The sequence below is a fragment of the Salvelinus sp. IW2-2015 genome, unplaced genomic scaffold (genome assembly GCF_002910315.2).
Source record: "Salvelinus sp. IW2-2015 unplaced genomic scaffold, ASM291031v2 Un_scaffold1446, whole genome shotgun sequence".
Lineage (NCBI taxonomy): Eukaryota > Metazoa > Chordata > Actinopteri > Salmoniformes > Salmonidae > Salvelinus > Salvelinus sp. IW2-2015.
The window spans coordinates 194519-212033 of NW_019942913.1; the positions used below are offsets into that span (position 1 = coordinate 194519).

At 44.4% G+C, this 17515-nt stretch overlaps 1 protein-coding gene across 1 annotated transcript in view; it reads left to right on the top strand.

Moving 5' to 3' along the window:
* The first annotated feature begins 294 nt into the window (after window positions 1–294).
* fbxl7 (F-box and leucine-rich repeat protein 7) overlaps window positions 295–17515 on the top strand; it is a 72209-nt gene continuing 54988 nt past the window's right edge. The window contains exon 1 of the mRNA XM_024138329.2: window positions 295–379. The gene's annotated coding sequence lies outside the window, so the exon portion shown is untranslated. The remainder of the gene's footprint in view (window positions 380–17515) is intronic.

The following is a 17515-nucleotide window of genomic DNA, read 5'->3' on the forward strand; positions in this document are numbered from 1 at the left end:
TCAGTTGCCTAAAAACAGATCTGGGTCCAGTCTACACTCTTCGGAGAAAGAAAAGGGTTCTTGGCAGTTCCCATAGTAGAAATCCTTTTTAATTCCAGATATAAACCTGTGGAAAGGGTTCACCTGGAATCAAAGGACCTTAGTGACTTTGGTTTAAAACGGGTGAAAAGACAACTTGGTGCACCCCCGTCCACTGTTGATTTGAGTGGGATTGTTTGTTTGTCTGTTTGGCTTTTTATCGTGGTTCCACCGTGGTACGTCCCGTCCTGATTTGTCCTGTGTTCCCTAGGTAAAGGCAGCTCCAGTATTTCCTCCGACCTGAGTTCAAGTACGGATCAGACGTCAACCAAAGCTCCCAAGAATGCAGCTACCAGCGAAGGTAGGGTATCTGGACCTCGTTAGGCCAAAGCTGTTTACATGTTGTCTTTTTTTCTCCCTCTCTTTTTCCTGCACTGTTGACTATTTTTGGACAAAACCAAGTTTTTTTTTTAGATACTTTGTGGAAAACAAACTGCCATCACTGCTGTTGTGAGCTGTTCTCTTTTCTGGTTTGTTAACAGTAAAGTCCAACTCTGTTAACAGTAAAGTCTGGCCTGCGGAGGGAAATACTGACTCCAACTCTGTAACAGTAAAGTCTGGCCCTGCGGAGGGAGAATAGTGACTCCAACTCTGTTAACAGTAAAGTCTGCCCTGCGGAGGGAGAATAGTGACTCCAACTCTGTTGTTAACAGTAAAATCTGGCCTGCGGAGGGAGAATAGTGACTCCAACTCTGTTGTTAACAGTAAAGTCTGGCCCTGTGGAGGGAGAATAGTGACTCCAACTCTGTTGTTAACAGTAAAGTCTGGCCCTGCGGAGGGAGAATACTGACTCCAACTCTGTTAACAGTAAAGTCTGGCCCTGCGGAGGGAGAATACTGACTCCAACTCTGTTAACAGTAAAGTCTGGCCCTGCGGAGGGAGAATAGTGACTCCAACTCTGTTGTTAACAGTAAAATCTGGCCCTGCGGAGGGAGAATAGTGACTCCAACTCTGTTGTTAACAGTAAAGTCTGGCCCTGTGGAGGGAGAATAGTGACTCCAACTCTGTTTACAGTAAAGTCTGGCCCTGCGGAGGGAGAATAGTGACTCCAACTCTGTGTTAACAGTAAAATCTGGCCCTGCGGAGGAGAATAGTGACTCCAACTCTGTTGTTAACAGTAAAATCTGGCCCTGCGGAGGGAGAATAGTGACTCCAACTCTGTTGTTAACAGTAAAGTCTGGCCCTGCGGAGGGAGAATAGTGACTCCAACTCTGTTGTTAACAGTAAAGTCTGGCCCTGCGGAGGAGAATACTGACTCCAACTCCTTGTTAACAGTAAAGTCTGGGCCTGCGGAGGGAGAATAGTGACTCTAACTCTGTTAACAGTAAAGTCTGGGCCTGCGGAGGAGAATAGTGACTCCAACTCTGTTAACAGTAAAGTCTGGGCCTGCGGAGGGAGAATAGTGACTCCAACTCTGTTAACAGTAAAGTCTGGCCCTGCGGAGGGAGAATAGTGACTCTAACTCTGTTGTTAACAGTAAAGTCTGGCCCTGCGGAGGGAGAATACTGACTCTAACTCTGTTAACAGTAAAGTCTGGACCTGCGGAGGGAAATAGTGACTCCAACTCTGTTGTTAACAGTAAAGTCTGGCCCTGCGGAGGGAGAATAGTGACTCTACTCTGTTAACAGTAAAGTCTGGCCCTGCGGAGGAGAATAGTGACTCTAACTCTGTTAACAGTAAAGTCTGGCCCTGCGGAGGGAGAATAGTGACTCCAACTCTGTTAACAGTAAAGTCTGGCCCTGCGGAGAGAATAGTGACTCCAACTCTGTTAACAGTAAAGTCTGGCCCTGCGGAGGGAGAATAGTGACTCCAACTCTGTTAACAGTAAAGTCTGGCCCTGCGGAGGGAGAATAGTGACTCAACTCTGTAACAGTAAAGTCTGGGCCTGCGGAGGGAGAATAGTGACTCTAACTCTGTTAACAGTAAAGTCTGGCCCTGCGGAGGGAGAATAGTGACTCCAACTCTGTTAACAGTAAAGTTTGGGCCTGCGGAGGGAGAATAGTGACTCTAACTCTGTTAACAGTAAAGTCTGGGCCTGCGGAGGGAGAATAGTGACTCCAACTCTGTTGTTAACAGTAAAGTTTGGGCCTGCGGAGAGAATAGTGACTCCAACTCTGTTAACAGTAAAGTCTGGCCCTGCGGAGGGAGAATAGTGACTCCAACTCTGTTAACAGTAAAGTCTGGACCTGCGGAGGGAGAATACTGACTCCAACCTGTGGTGCTGCTTTGGAAAGAGAGAGAGTGTGTCTGTGTGTGCCAGCGTGGTGTCTGTGGAAGGGAGGAGAGATGAGAACTGTTTCCCAAGATTAGAAGAGGCGTCTGCCTGTCTGCCTGTCTGCCTGTCTGCCTGTCTGCCTGCCTGTCTATTTCTGCTTCAGCCCACTCTCTCTCTCACACACACACACACACACACTCTCTCTAACGCACACACACGCACACACACACACGCCATAGTTTGTCTTCCTGAACTTACAGCCGCCAAAATAATAGCAGGGAGGGCTGTCCTCTCCTCTCTAAAATAACAATGGTGTAGCAAGGTTAAAACGGCCTGTATTCTAGAGAAGGAACCCTCAGCACTGGCCTGTGGTGACTGTGGTCTTGCCTGTGGCTCCAATTCAGCCACAAAATGGCGACTGTTGCAGGCTTGTAGCTACTTACAACTTGAGCTATCAGGAATGGATTCCCAACGTGAAAAAAAAACTGGCTTTAAATGACGTCATAAAACATTTTCTAACCGGTTTCCATTTGAACGCTTTTTCGCCCCAGGATCAAATGGAGTGGCCAGCGTTCCTTCACGAGATTACAGTGGATGTAGTTATAGCGCTCTGCCAGTAGTAAATCAGCAGAAAACTATCATCCATCTCCATGAGCTAAGATGGAACATTTGGGGAATGGCAGCAATTGCAACATAGGCAATGTGTGACCTGGTTATAGAGCTCTCTGTGAGAGAACATTGATGAGCTCTATTGAATTGGCCGTGTGTGACCTGGTTAGAGCTCTCTGTGAGATGACATTGATGAGCTCTATTGAATTGGCCGTGTGTGACCTGGTTAGAGCTCTCTGTGAGATGACATTGATGAGCTCTATTGAATTGGCCGTGTGTGACCTGGTTAGAGCTCTCTGTGAGATGACATTGATGAGCTCTATTGAATTGGCCGTGTGTGACCTGGTTAGAGCTCTCTGTGAGATGACATTGATGAGCTCTATTGAATTGGCCGTGTGTGACCTGGTTAGAGCTCTCTGTGAGAGAACATTGATGAGCTCTATTGAATTGGCCGTGTGTGACCTGGTTAGAGCTCTCTGTGAGATGACATTGATGCTAGTGGGGCCTCTTTTCACCGTTGCCCTTGTGATAAACCTCAAAGTGTGTGTGTGTGTGTGTGTGTGTGTGTGTGTGTGTGTGTGTGTGTGTGTGTGTGTGTGTGTGGTGTGTGTGTGTTTGTGTGTGTGTGTGTGTGTGTGTGTGTGTGTGTGTGTGTGTGTGGTGTGTTGGTGTGTGAATGAGCCATAATAAGCACATAAAATAGGAATCAGGAATGTGCTGTGCGTGTGTTATTCTATAGCATGGAGGAACGTTTTCTAATAGGTACTTATATCTGTATCTTTTAATCTGTGTTTACCTTTATCCATCCTGGAAACTATATTTAAGTCGCATTATGATCCTCGAGAAGAAATATAAACTATTCAAACTATTGTGTCAACTCGAGGAACATGTGTATCAGCCGGAAGCTTGGTCCAGGAAATGGATCGTAGTAAAAAAAAAAAAAAAAAAGAGGTTGACCGCAACTTGACCGTGCCTGTATGCTCACCCCAGACAGTGGCCAGCTCAGTGGTCAGTCCGGTTTTGTTATTTTCTGTGTGTTCAAAATATTGTGACCTTACATCAGATTTGTACAACTTGGCACAACTTCTCTCTGCTCTTGAGTCTGTGTTCCAGCTCACTGCTATGAGTTCATTCACATTCCTCACATACTTGTTCAGTATAGGAAGGAGTCAGAAATAGAGCGAATTTTTCCCTCAAAGGAGTCAATATCTTATGCTTTTGTGTCTCTAGACCTCCGCTAATATTGGCCACGTGGCATTAAAGCCATCTGGAGTAACACAATGGACTAGGCTCATTTAAAGCCATCTGGAGTAACACAATGGACTAGGCTCATTTAAAGCCATCTGGAGTAACACAATGGACTAGGCTCATTTAAAGCCATCTGGAGTAACACAGTGGACTAGGCTCATTTAAAGCCATCTGGAGTAACGTGACACAATGGACTAGGCTCATTTAAGGTCATTCGGAGTAACGTAACACAATGACTAGGCTCATTTAAAGCCATCTGGAGTAACGTAACACAATGGACGAGGCTCATTTAAGGTCATTCGGAGTAACGTGACACAATGGACTAGGCTCATTTAAAGCCATCTGGAGTAACGTAACACAATGGACTAGGCTCATTTAAGGTCATTCGGGAGAACGTGACACAATGGACGAGGCTCATTTAAGGTCAATCGAGAGTAACGTAACACAATGGACTAGGCTCATTTAAGGTCAATCGGAGTAACGTAACACAATGGACTAGGCTCATTTAAGGTCATTAGCAGTAACGTAACACAATGGACTAGGCTCATTTAAGGTCAATCGGAGTAACGTAACACAATGGACTAGGCTCATTTAAGGTCATTAGCAGTAGCGTGACACAATGGACTAGGCTCATTTGCAGTTGTGTGCTGTAATAGTGAGGGATGTTTTCTTACCAGCGTTTTTTTGGGGGGAACTGTGTGTTTTTTGGGGGAACTGTGTGTTTTTTGGGGGGAACTGTGGTGTTTTTGGGGGAACTGTGTGTTTTTTGGGGGAACTGTGTGTTTTTGGGGGAACTGTGTGTTTTTTGGGGGGAACTGTGTGTTTTTGGGGAACTGTGTGTTTTTTGGGGGAACTGTGTGTTTTGGGGGAACTGTGTGTTTTTGGGGAACTGTGTGTTTTTAGTGGGAACAGTGTTTTTTGGGGGGGAACTGTGTTTTTTTGGGGGAACTGTGTGTTTTTTTGGGGGGAACTGTGTTGTTTTGGGGGAACTGTGTTTTTAGGGGGAACTGTGCCTGTGTGGTTTTTGGGGGGGAACTGTGTGGTTTTTGGGGGGGAACTGTGTGGTTGATTTTGCAGAACTGTCAACGTACAACAGATAGCAGAAAATGCATTTGCCAAATGTAGAATGTAAAACCTGCAGGTACAGTGCAGTCGGAAAGTATTCAGACCCCAGATTCTGTTACGTTACAGCCTTATACTGAAATGGATGACATTTTCTTCCCCCCTCATCAATCTATACACAATACCCCATAATGACAAGGCAAAAACAGGTTTTTATAAATATTAGCAAATTTACTACAAGTAAAAAATGGAAATACACATTTACATAAGTATTCAGACCCTTCACTCAGTGCTTTGTTGAATCACCTTTCGCAGCGATTACAGCCTCAAGTCTTCTTGGGTATGACGCTACAAGCTTGGCACACCTGTATTAGGGGAGTTTCTCCCATTCTTCTCTGCAGATCCTCTCAAGCTCTGTCTGGTTGGATGTGGAGCGTAGCTGCACAGATTTTTTCAGGTTTCTCCAAAGATGTTAGATCGGGTTCAAGTCTGGGCTCTGGCTGGGCCACTCAAGGACATTCAGAGACTTGTCCCGAAGCCACTACTGCGTTGTCTTGACTGTGTGCTTAGTCGTTGTCCTGTTGGAAGGTGAACCTTTGCCCCAGTCTGAGGTCCTGAGTGCTCTAGAGCAAGTTTTCATCAAGGATCTCTCTGTACTTTGCTCCCTTCATCTTTCCGTCGATCCTGACTAGTCTCCAAGTCCCTGCCGCTGAAAAACATCCCAACAGCATGATGCTGCCACCACCATGCTTCACAGTAGAGATGGTGCCAGGTTTCCCCCAGACTTGAAGCTTGGCAAAGAGTTCAATCTTGGTTTCATCAGCCCAGAGAATCTTGTTTCTCATAGTCTGAGAGTCCTTTAGGTGCCTTTTGGCAAACTCCAAGCTGGCTGTCATGTGCCTTTTACTGAGGAACGGTTCCGTATTTCACTGAAAGAATAAACGTTTTGTTTTTGAAATTATAGTTTCCGGATTCGACCATATTAATGACCTAAGGCTCGTATTTCTATGTGTTATTATGTTATAATTAAGTCTATGATTTGATAGAGCAGTCTGACTGAGCGATGGTAGGCACCAGCAGGCTCGTAAGCATTCATTCAAACAGCACTTTTGTGCGTTTTGCCAGCAGCTCTTCGAAATGCTTCAAGCATTGCGCTGTTTATGACTTCAAGCATATCAACTCCCGAGATTAGGCTGGTGTAACCGATGTGAAATGGCTAGCTAGTTAGCGGGGTGTGCGCTAATAGCGTTTCAAACGTCACTCGCTCTGAGACTTGGAATAGTTGTTCCCCTTGCTCTGCATGGGTAACGCTGCTTCGAGGGTGGCTGTTGTCGATGTGTTCCTGGTTCGAGCCCAGGTAGGGGCGAGGAGAGGGATGGAAGCTATACTGTTACACTGGCAATAAAGTCCCTATAAGAACATCCAATAGTCAAAGGTATATGAAATACAAATGGTATAGAGAGAAATAGTCCTATAATTCCTATAATAACTACAACCTAAAACTTCTTACCTGGGAATATTGAAGACTCATGTTAAAAGGAACCACCAGCTTTCATATATTCTCATGTTCTGAGCAAGGAACTTAAACGTTAGCTTTCTTACATGGCACATATTGCACTTTTACTTTCTTCTCCAACACTTTGTTTTTGCATTATTTAAACCAAATTGAACATGTTTCATTATTTATTTGAGGCTAATTAATAAATTTAATAGATTTTATTGATGTATTATATTAAGTTAAAATAAGTGTTCATTCAGTATTGTTGTAATTGTCATTATTACAAAAACAAAAAAAAATCATCTGATTAATCGGTGTCTGCTTTTTTTTGGTCCTCCAATAATCGGTATCGGCGTTGAAAAATCATAATCGGTCGACCTCTAATAAGCTCTGGTATTACTACAATCCTAAACGTCTTTCTCAATCTGTGTGAAAATGACCCTAGTAAAAACAACGGGAACTAAAGAAGCGTAGCTTCTCCGTTTATGGTTATAAGGCGTAAAATGTACAGATTAAGTTTTCCCGCACAATATAAATGTACTGTCGCACAGGAAAGCTTTATAAATCGACTTCGTAGGTCGCAAGGCCTAACGTAAAACCTAATTTAACACCAGCCAACCAACCTCTACAGGCCAACGTGGAAATGCACTAAACAAACAGTAACTTCAACCAGTAATGTCCCCACTCATTGCTTCATGTCTATGGTCCAAGAAACATATTCTATAGCTGCATACCTTTGTGACATCAGCTGATGTAAGACGTGCTTTATAAATACATTTGATTGATTGATACCTCACATCATGGTTGTATCCCAAATGGCACCCTATTCCCTATATAGTGCCCTACTTTTGATCAGAGCCCTATGGCACCCTATTCCCTATATAGTGTACTAGTTTTGACCAGAGCCCTATGGCACTTTATATGAAATATTTATATGATATATATATATATATATATATATATGAAATAGGTATGGTGCCATTTGTGATACAATTTTATGTGATGGTTTTCAACAGAACTCCTGAGGCTTGTGGGGATGAGCGCAGATTTAGGGTCTGAGAGTTTACTAAGCGTTCCAATTGTGTGCAAACTCCGTCCATAGGCCTGAGGATTGTGAGCAGGTGTTAGCTCGGTCTCAACACTGAGAGACACCAAGGGCCAGATTTACTAAGCGCTTGCACTTTTTGTCGAAAGGGAATTAACAACTTTGGACCAAGAAAAAAAAAAAAATGAGATAAAGATTATAACAACAACAAAGAAGATTTATCCCAAATACATAATTTCAATGTGATCAAGACAAAGGAGATGATTGTGGACTACAGGAAAAGGAGCACCGAGCACGCCCCCATTCTCATCAACGGGGCTGTAGTGGAGCAGGTTGAGAGCTTCAAGTTCCTTGGTGTACACGTCACCAGCTAACTAACATGGTCCAAGCACACCAAGACAGTCGTGAAGAAGGCACGACAAAACCTATTACCCCTCAGGAGACTGAAAAGATTTGGCATGGGTCCTCAAAAGGTTTTACAGTTGCACCATCGAGAGCATCCTGACGGGTTCCATCACTGCCTGGTATGGCAACTGCTCGGCCTCCGACCACAAGGCACTACAGAGGGTAGTGTGTACAGCCCAGTACATCACCGGGGTCAAGCTTCCTGCCATCGAGGTCCTCTATACCAGGCGGTGTCAGAGGAAGGTCCTAAAAATTGTGAAAGACTCCAGCCACCATAGTCACAGACTGTTCTCTCTGCTACCGCACAGCAAGCGGTACCAGAGCACAAAGTCTAGGTCCAAGAGGCTTCTAAACAGCTTCTACTCCCAAGCCATAAGACTCTTGAACACCTAATCAAATGGCTACCCAGACTATATTTGCATTGCCACACCCCCTTCTACACAGCTGCTACTCTCTGTTATTATCTATGCATATTCACTTTAATAACTCTACCTACATGTACCTCAATTACCTTGACTAACCGGTGCTCCCGCACATTGACTCTGTACCAGTACCCCCTGTATATAGCTTAGCTATTGTTATTTTACTGCTGCTCTTTAATGATTTGTTACTTTGATATCTTACTTTTATTTTGTTGATATTTTCTTAAAACTGCATTGTTGGTTAAGGGATTGTAAAAGTAATCATTTCACTGTAAGGTCTACATACCTGTTGTATTCGGCGCATGTGACAACATTTGATTTGATTTGATTCAAATGGTTTTATTCACTCTGTATCGATCCAAATCCAGAGTTGTCTAAAAGGAGAGAAATGGTCCAAATGTAAAAGTGTTTCTACAGTCTCCTCCTCTGTTATTACTTCAGGGGCTTCAGGTGAACAACTGTAGAGATATATGGACTTCAGGGGCTTCAGGTGAATAACTGTAGAGATATATGGGACTTCAGGGGCTTCAAGGTGAATAACTGTAAAGATATATGGACTTTCAGGGGCTTCAGGTGAATAACTGTAGAGATTTATGGACTTCAGGGGCTCAGGGGAACAACTTGTAGAGATATATGGACTTCAGGGGCTTCAGGTGAAACAACTGTAGAGAGATATGGACTTCAGGGGCTTCAGGTGAACAACTGTAGAGATATATGGACTGTCAGGGGCTTCAGGTGCAATAACTGTAGAGTATATGGACTTCAGGGGCTTCAGGTGAATAACGCTTGAGAAGATATAATTGGAACTTCAGGGGCTTCAGGTGAAACAACTGTAGAGATATATGGACTTTCAGGGGCTTCAGGTGAATCAACTGTAGACGATATAATAGGACTTCAGGGCTTAGTGTGAATAACTGTGAAGAGATATATATAGTGTATGAAGATCTCTGATAAGCGTCACATATCGAGGAATAGCGCGGATGACGGGGCTTATCCAGCAGGTAAACACACTGTACGAGATATATGACTCCAGGGCAGCGTGAGTTAGCCGCGGAGGGAACTCAACTGTAGAGATATATGGGCTTCACGGGACACCACACGCGAACTGACGAGAGTTAATAGGACTGATATTGGGCTATGTCGCAGGGTGAAGGACCAGTATAAGACTGACTAGAGGTGACTCACGAGAGGGAGTCCTTTCAGAAGTCAAGCTTGTTATGAGAATGAGGTAGGCTGTGGAGCAGATTGCAAGGGCTGCGTTCACGAAGCAACTGTAAGAGAATATAGTGTGTATATGGGCTTCAGGTGGAATAACTCATAGTAGAAATAGAGAGATGGCACATCATAGGGGGCTTCCGGTGAACTAAACTGTAGAGATATAACTGGGGCACTATCCAAGGTGAATTAACATGTAGACGATATATGGACTTCAAGGGGACTTTCAGGTGCAATAACTGTAGGACCGAACTATGAACTGGACTTCAGGGGCTTTCAGGGAATAACTTGTTAGGCGAGATATCCTAACACCTCTTCTAGGAGGCACTCTAGCACTGAAAGAAACTGAACAGGTCTCACATGGACTTGAGAGAGTAAGTGACAGGCCTTCGATATGACTCAAAGTGAGAGTAGTGCCCAGCAGCGGCTTCTCAGGGGAGGTAGAGTATCAAGTAAATATTGCTGACCTTCAGGGCTTTCAGGGGGAATAACTGTAGAGATATAATGGACTTCAGGGGCTTCTAGGGGACTCCACTGTGGAGAACTTATACTTGGACACCCCAGGTGGGTCAAAATAACGTGAAACAACTGTAAGAGATATAGGTGCGTCACTTGTCTCAGAAGGTCTTTCATGTAGTGGTCAGGGAGATATCGATAAATTAGGGAACGAGCTATTCACGGTGGCCAATCAATCTGTACTAGAGGATTTATACAGATTATACATCTCCAGTGAAAGCCAACTGTATGATTCATAAACGCGAGTGGACTGCCAGGGGACATGATCAGAGGGATATGACCGAGTGCAGAGAGGTTAGATTATATGGACTTACAGCAGGCACACCGGCTTTAAGAGATATATATATATAGAAGGTATAACCATGGACTTCTCAGGGTGAACAACTGTAGAGCGAGGTGACTGAGGATACTATACAGTAAACTAACTGTGGAGATACCATGGACTTCAAAAGGTGGATAATTGGTAGAATACAGCTTCAGTGAAAACTGTAAGAGATAGCATGGCGTCTCAATATGAAACTGGTGGGACGGAGAGAGGGTGTGGAGGACGAGGTGATTAGATGATAAGTGAACTTTCTAATGCTGGATGACGATAATAATACCACACGACCGATTGCACGGTGAATAGACTCGTGACCACTCAGAGGTGAAATATCAAAAGCGAGAGAGCGTAGACTAGAATGGAGAGCCTTCGTCATGAGTAGTGGGACTTAGAGTATCTCGTGGAGATAATATGCGACTTCAGGTAATAACTGTGGAGGAACAGTACGATCATCGACTGACCACGGCCCTTCCAGGGGAGAGTGTATGAGGATACATGGACTTTGTCATAGTCAGTGGATAATTGTATATAGACTAAGAGAGGTTCCAGCGTTTACACACTGTACATAGCCAGGAATTCCACGCACGATAACTCGAGATGCACACGCTGTAAGAGAATAAACTGGGAGATCAGGACTGGATAACTGTAGAGATAATGGATCAGCTTCCAGGGGAATAACTGTGGAGATACATGGCTAGGCCTTCAGCGTGAATATACTGTAGAGATTACATGGACTTCAAGGTGGATTCAGGAACACTGTAGAGATATGGCTTCAGTGGGCATTCAGGTGAACAAACCTGTAGAGATTAGGACATGGACTTCAGGTGAACTAACTTAGAGATAATGGACTTCCGACGTGAATAACTGTAGAGATATGAGGGACTTCAGGTGAACAACTGTAGAGATATGATGGACTTCAGGTGAACAACTGTAGAGAATACTATGGACTTCAGGTAACAACTGTAGAGATATCATGGACTTTCAGGTTGAACACTGTAGAAGATATAATGGACTTCTAATCGTACGCGTGTACTAGAGTGAAGAGATGTGAGAGGAGTATTGGACTTTAGTGAAACAACTGTAGAGATACGCACTAGGGGCGTCAGGAGCGTATATCAATCTGTAAGAGAATACAAATTCTAAGTCGCGGGTGGATAACTGTGGAGAATACAAGTGGCACCTGTGAGGCAGACAGACGGCATGCGTGTTAAGTGAACGCACTACTGCACCCGTACTGTCACACACACACACGTGTAGGATGTCATCCTATAGGGACCTGTCAGTGTGAACAACCACAGAGATGAAGATGAACGCCGTGAGAATAAGTTAAGCCAGGTAAGGAGTGACATACGAATGGCACCATACGAGGCGTTGAATAACGTGAGAGTATATAGTGGCACCTCACTCGGAAGCTGACACACTCAGCGAGTATTATTCTCCACAGGGGCTATATATATCAACACTACTATTGTGCTGACTCATGCTTACAGGTAACTCGATAGTCGAGAATTGGATCTGCGAATGGAGCTGAAGTGCTGTATAATCTCGGAACATTCAGGATGTAATAATACCGCAGAGATAGAGAGGCTCTATACCCACAGCTCTCAGGTGGAATATTTGTACCGAAGATACTCACTCAAGGGTGACAGAACTGTAGAGATACATGGGACTTCAAGGTGAATAACTGTGGAGATACATGAACTTCAGGGTGAAATAATGTGGGAACCCAACACTGGACTTCAGGTGGTATAATTGTGGAGATATATGGAAGCTTCCAGGTGCAATAACTGTGGAGATACATGGAACTTCACCGGGCTTCAGGGGAACCAATTGTAGAGATACATGGACTTCAGGTGGATAATTGGCGAGATATATGGACTTCCATCGGTGGAATACTGAGAGATACAGTGGGAGCTTCAGTGAAATACTTAAGAGTTACATGCGTAAGCGTCCAGGCGTGATAACTGTAGAGTAAGTACATGGACTTGAGTAGCACAGAGGAATGAGAGAGAGCTATGGTGTAGGTTGATGAGTATGTAGAGACGCATCGATATAGACACGACTACATCAGAGGAATCCATGACTTCAGGTGAAACAAAGGTAGCAAATAGCCAATTGCGCGAGAAGTCTTTCCGAGCGGTGAATAACTGACAAGCATATAGCTCATGCTAGCGAGTCTGGCAAGTAAATGAAACTGGTAGATAGGTATGAGAAGTGAATAGCTATATCCATAGAACATGTAGAGGATATATGGAGTTCAGTGAATAATTGTAGAGATACATGGAACTTCAGGTGGATAACTGTAGAGAATATATGGACTTCAGGTGAAGATAACTGTAGAGATACATGGACTTCAGGTGAATAACTGTAGAATACAATGGACTTCAAGGTAATAACTTGTGGAATATATAGGGACTTCAGGTGAATAACTGTAGAGATACATAGGACTTCAGGTGAATAACTGTGGGAGATATATGGACTAAAGTGAACCATTTTTGATATGTTTTGTTTTTTGTTGTGGAAAGAACACAGCTGCTTTGTTGAGGGAAAAATGTACTATGACTGAGATATGTGGTTGTCCACACGTAGTTATCTTAAGAGTGAAAGCACTAACGGTAAGTCGCTCTGGATAAAAGCGTCTGCTAAATGACTAAAAATGTAACGTTAAAAACATGCATATCCTGTAAAATCGCAGAGAATCTTTTGAGTGCTTGAGAAACACAGTGTGTGTTACAGGCCTTGCTTTATTTAGGTTGAGCCAGGCCTTGGGGGCGTTAGAGGAGGAGCCTGTGTGGCTGCATTCTTCCTATGAGATGGGTGGGTGGCGTATATGGTGCGTGTGTGTCTTCCGGTGAACTGTGGTTCACCTCCTGACTATGCGCTGGGTCCAGCCCAGGCTATGTGCGGTCCAGCCCAGATTATGCGCGGGTCCCAGCCCAGCTATCGCTGGGTTCCAGCCCAGGCCTATGGCGCTGGGTCCCAGCCCAGATTATGGCGCTGGGTCAGCCCAGGCTATGCACTTGGTTCACCTCCCGACATAGATCAGATTTCTCCTGCAAGATTTTAAGCAGGGAGAACCTCACAGAAACACCACCCTGTCCCTTCTCTCCCACCCTGCCTTCTCTCTCCACCCTGTCCCCTCTCTCCCCCACCCTGCCTTCTCTCTCCACCTGCCTTCCCTCTCCCACCCTGCCTTCCCTCTTCCCACCTGCCTTTCTCTCCCCTCTTCCTCCTCTCTCTCCCCTTCCCTTCCTCTTCTCTCCCCTCTTCCCTCCCTTCGCTCTCACCCCTCCTTCGCTCTCCCACCCTCCCTTCGCTCTCCACCCCTCCCTTCGCTCTCCCACCCTGCCTTCCTCTCCACCCTGTCTTCTCTCTCTCCCTCCTCTCTCTCCCTCTCTCCTCCTCTCTCTCCCTCTTCCCTACCCTTCGCTCTCCCACCCTCCTTCCTCTCCCAACCCTGCCTTCTCTTCTCTCCCTCTTCCTCCTCTCTCTCCCCTCTTCCTCCTCTCTGTCCCCTCTTCCCTCCATTCGCTCTCCCACCCTGCTTCCCTCTCCCACCCTGCCTTTCCTTCTTCCCCTCTTCCCCTCCTCTCTCTCCTCCTCTCTCTCCCCTCTTCCTCCTTCGCTCTCCCACCCTGCCTTCCCTCTCCCACCCACTGCCTTCTCTCTCTCACCCTCTTCTCCCCCTCTCTATCCCTCTTCTATCTTGCTCCACCGCTACTTCTCTCTCTCGGACGACTCAACCGTTCTCTTGGGTCTCCTTACCTAACTCTGTCCAACATGTCGTCACATCTTCGCATCCTCTACGATTCATGTTCGAGTTGTCTCCGTATACAACACACCCTGTCGAGCTTGGCCACCTAGTCAGCTCAGGGCCATTGTCCGACGTATACTCCCACCCTCACTTCGCTCTCCCACCCTACCCTGTGTGTGTTATAACTATCCATCTCTTGTGTAGAAATGTTAGAATTCTCCCAAGAAATATCATGAGTAATTTCCCTATCCTGGCAATTTGCCTTTGACTTCCTTCATCTTCTTTGGACTCCCAAATACCTGACTGACCATTCTACCATACTACCATACTACCATACTACCATACGACCATTCTACCATACTACCATACTACCATTCTACCATTCTACCATACTCAGAAATGCTGGGGGAGGGGGGTATATGAATTGTGAACGACTGAGTATCAACAGTTGGAAGTGGTTAGCCGTTTTGGGGCAATGCTTTTATTAATGACTTTATAAATCAAATCAAATTGTATTTGTCACATGCACCAAATACAACAGGTGTTGTCCTTACCCTGAAATGCTTACTTACAAGCCCTTAACTAACAATGCAGTTCAAGAAATAGAGTTAAGAAAATATTTACTAAATAAACTAAAGTTTGAAAAAAATATATATATTAAAGTAACACAATAAAATAACAATAATGAGGCTATATACAGGGGGTACCGGTTAGTTGAGGTAATTTGTACACTGACTATGCATAGATATTAGCAAGTGTGAAAACAGAGGGGGGTGGGGTCGTCAACGTAAATAGTCCTGGTGGCCATTTTGATTAATTGTTCAGCGGTCTTACGGCTTGTGGGGCCAGTCTTACGGCTTGGGGGGCCAGTCTTACGGCTTGTGGGGCCAGTCTTACGGCTTGTGGGGCCAGTCTTACGGCTTGGGGGGGCCAGCCTTGCGGCTTGGGGGCAGAAGTTGGACTCCAAACCGTTATTAACGGTCCATAAGCTCATGGTAGTGAGTTTCAACAGATTATGAGTCAACTACGCTGTAAACATACGGTAGCGAAACCCGTGTACGGTATGTATCTAGGTGAGTTATTACTCTATCTAGGTGAGTACTCACTCTAACGGTATGTATCTAGGTGAGTACTCACTCTAACGGTATGTATCGAGTTACTCACCTAGATACATACCGTTTTAGAGTGGAGACTTCACAACTAGATATACATACCGTTAAGAGTGATAAACTCACCTAATACATACCGTTAGAGTGGAAACTCACCTAGCATACATTACGTTAGAGTGAGTATCACTAATCAACCTTAAGAGTACTCATAACATACCGTAGAGTGAGTACTCACCTAGATACATACCGTTAGAGTGAGTACTCACCTAGATACATACCGTTAGAGTTGAGTTTTAACTCAACCTAGAATACATACCGTAGATTTCAAGATGATACTAACCTAGAATACATACCGTTAGAGGTGAGTACTCACTGATACATACCGTAGATAGACTCACTAGTAATTAACTCACCTAGATACATACCGTTAGTAGTGGAGTACTCACCTAGATACATACCTGTAGGTGAGTACTCACACTAGGATACACCGTTGATATACTCACCTAAGACATTAACGCTTAGAGCTGATACTCCACCTAGATACATTACCGTTAGAGTGAGTACTCACCTAGATTACATACCGTTAGATGAGTACTCACCTAGATACATACCGTTAGAGTGAGTATCACCTAGATAATACCGTTAGAGTGAGTACTCACCTAGATACATACCGTTAGAGTGAGTACTCACCTAGATACATACCGTTAGAGTGATAACTCACCTAGATACATACCGTTAGAGTGAGTACTCACCTAGATACACATACCGTTAGATGATGTACTCACCTAGATACATACCGTTAGAGTGAGTACTCACCTAGATACATACCGTTAGATTGTACTCACTAGTACATACCGTTAGAGTGATACTCACCTAGATACATACCGTTAGAGTGAGTACTCACCTAGATACATACCGTTAGAGTGAGTACTCACCTAGATACATACCGTTAGAGTGAGTACTCACCTAGATACATACCGTTAGAGTGAGTACTCACCTAGATACAACGTTAGAGTGAGTACTCACCTAGATACATACCGTTAGAGTGATAACTCACCTAGATACATACCGTAGAGTGAGTACTCACCTAGATACATACGTTAGAGTGAGTACTCACTAGATACATACGTTAGAGTGAGTACTCACCTAGATACATACCGTTAGAGTGAGTACTCACCTAGATACATACCGTTAGAGTGATAACTCACCTAGATACATACCGTTAGAGTGATACTACCAGACTACCGTAGAGTGAGTATCACCTAGATACATACCGTTAGAGTGAGTTACTCACCTAGATTACATACCGTTAGAGTGAGTACTCACCTAGATACATTACCGTTTAGAGGAGTACTCACCTAGAACATACCGTTAGGTGAGTACTCACCTAGATTACATACCGTTAGAGTAGTACTCACCTAGATACATACCGTTAGAGTGAGTACTCACCTAGATACATACCGTTAGAGTGAGTACTCACCTAGATACATACCTGTAGAGTGATACTCACCTAGATACATACTAGAGTGAGTACTCACTAGATACATACGTTAGAGTGAGTACTCACCTAGATACATACCGTTAGAGTGAGTACTCACCTAGATACATACCGTTAGAGTGAGTTACTCACCTAGATACATACCGTTAGAGTGAGTACTCACCTAGATACATACCGTTAGAAGTGAGTACTCACCTAGATACATACCGTTAGAGTGATACTCACCTAGATACATACCGTTAGAAGTGAGTACTCACCTAGATACATACCGTTAGAGTGAGTACTCACCTAGATACATACCGTTTAGAGAGTTACTCAAACCTAAGCAGTACATACCTTAGAGTGAGATACCACCTAGATACATACCGTTAGAGTGATACTCACCTAGATACATACCGTTTAGAGTTGGAGTACTCACCTAGATACATACCGTTAGAGTGGAGTACTCACCTAGATACATACCGTTTAGATGAGTTACTCACCTAGATACATTACCGTTAAGAGTGAGTACTCACCTAG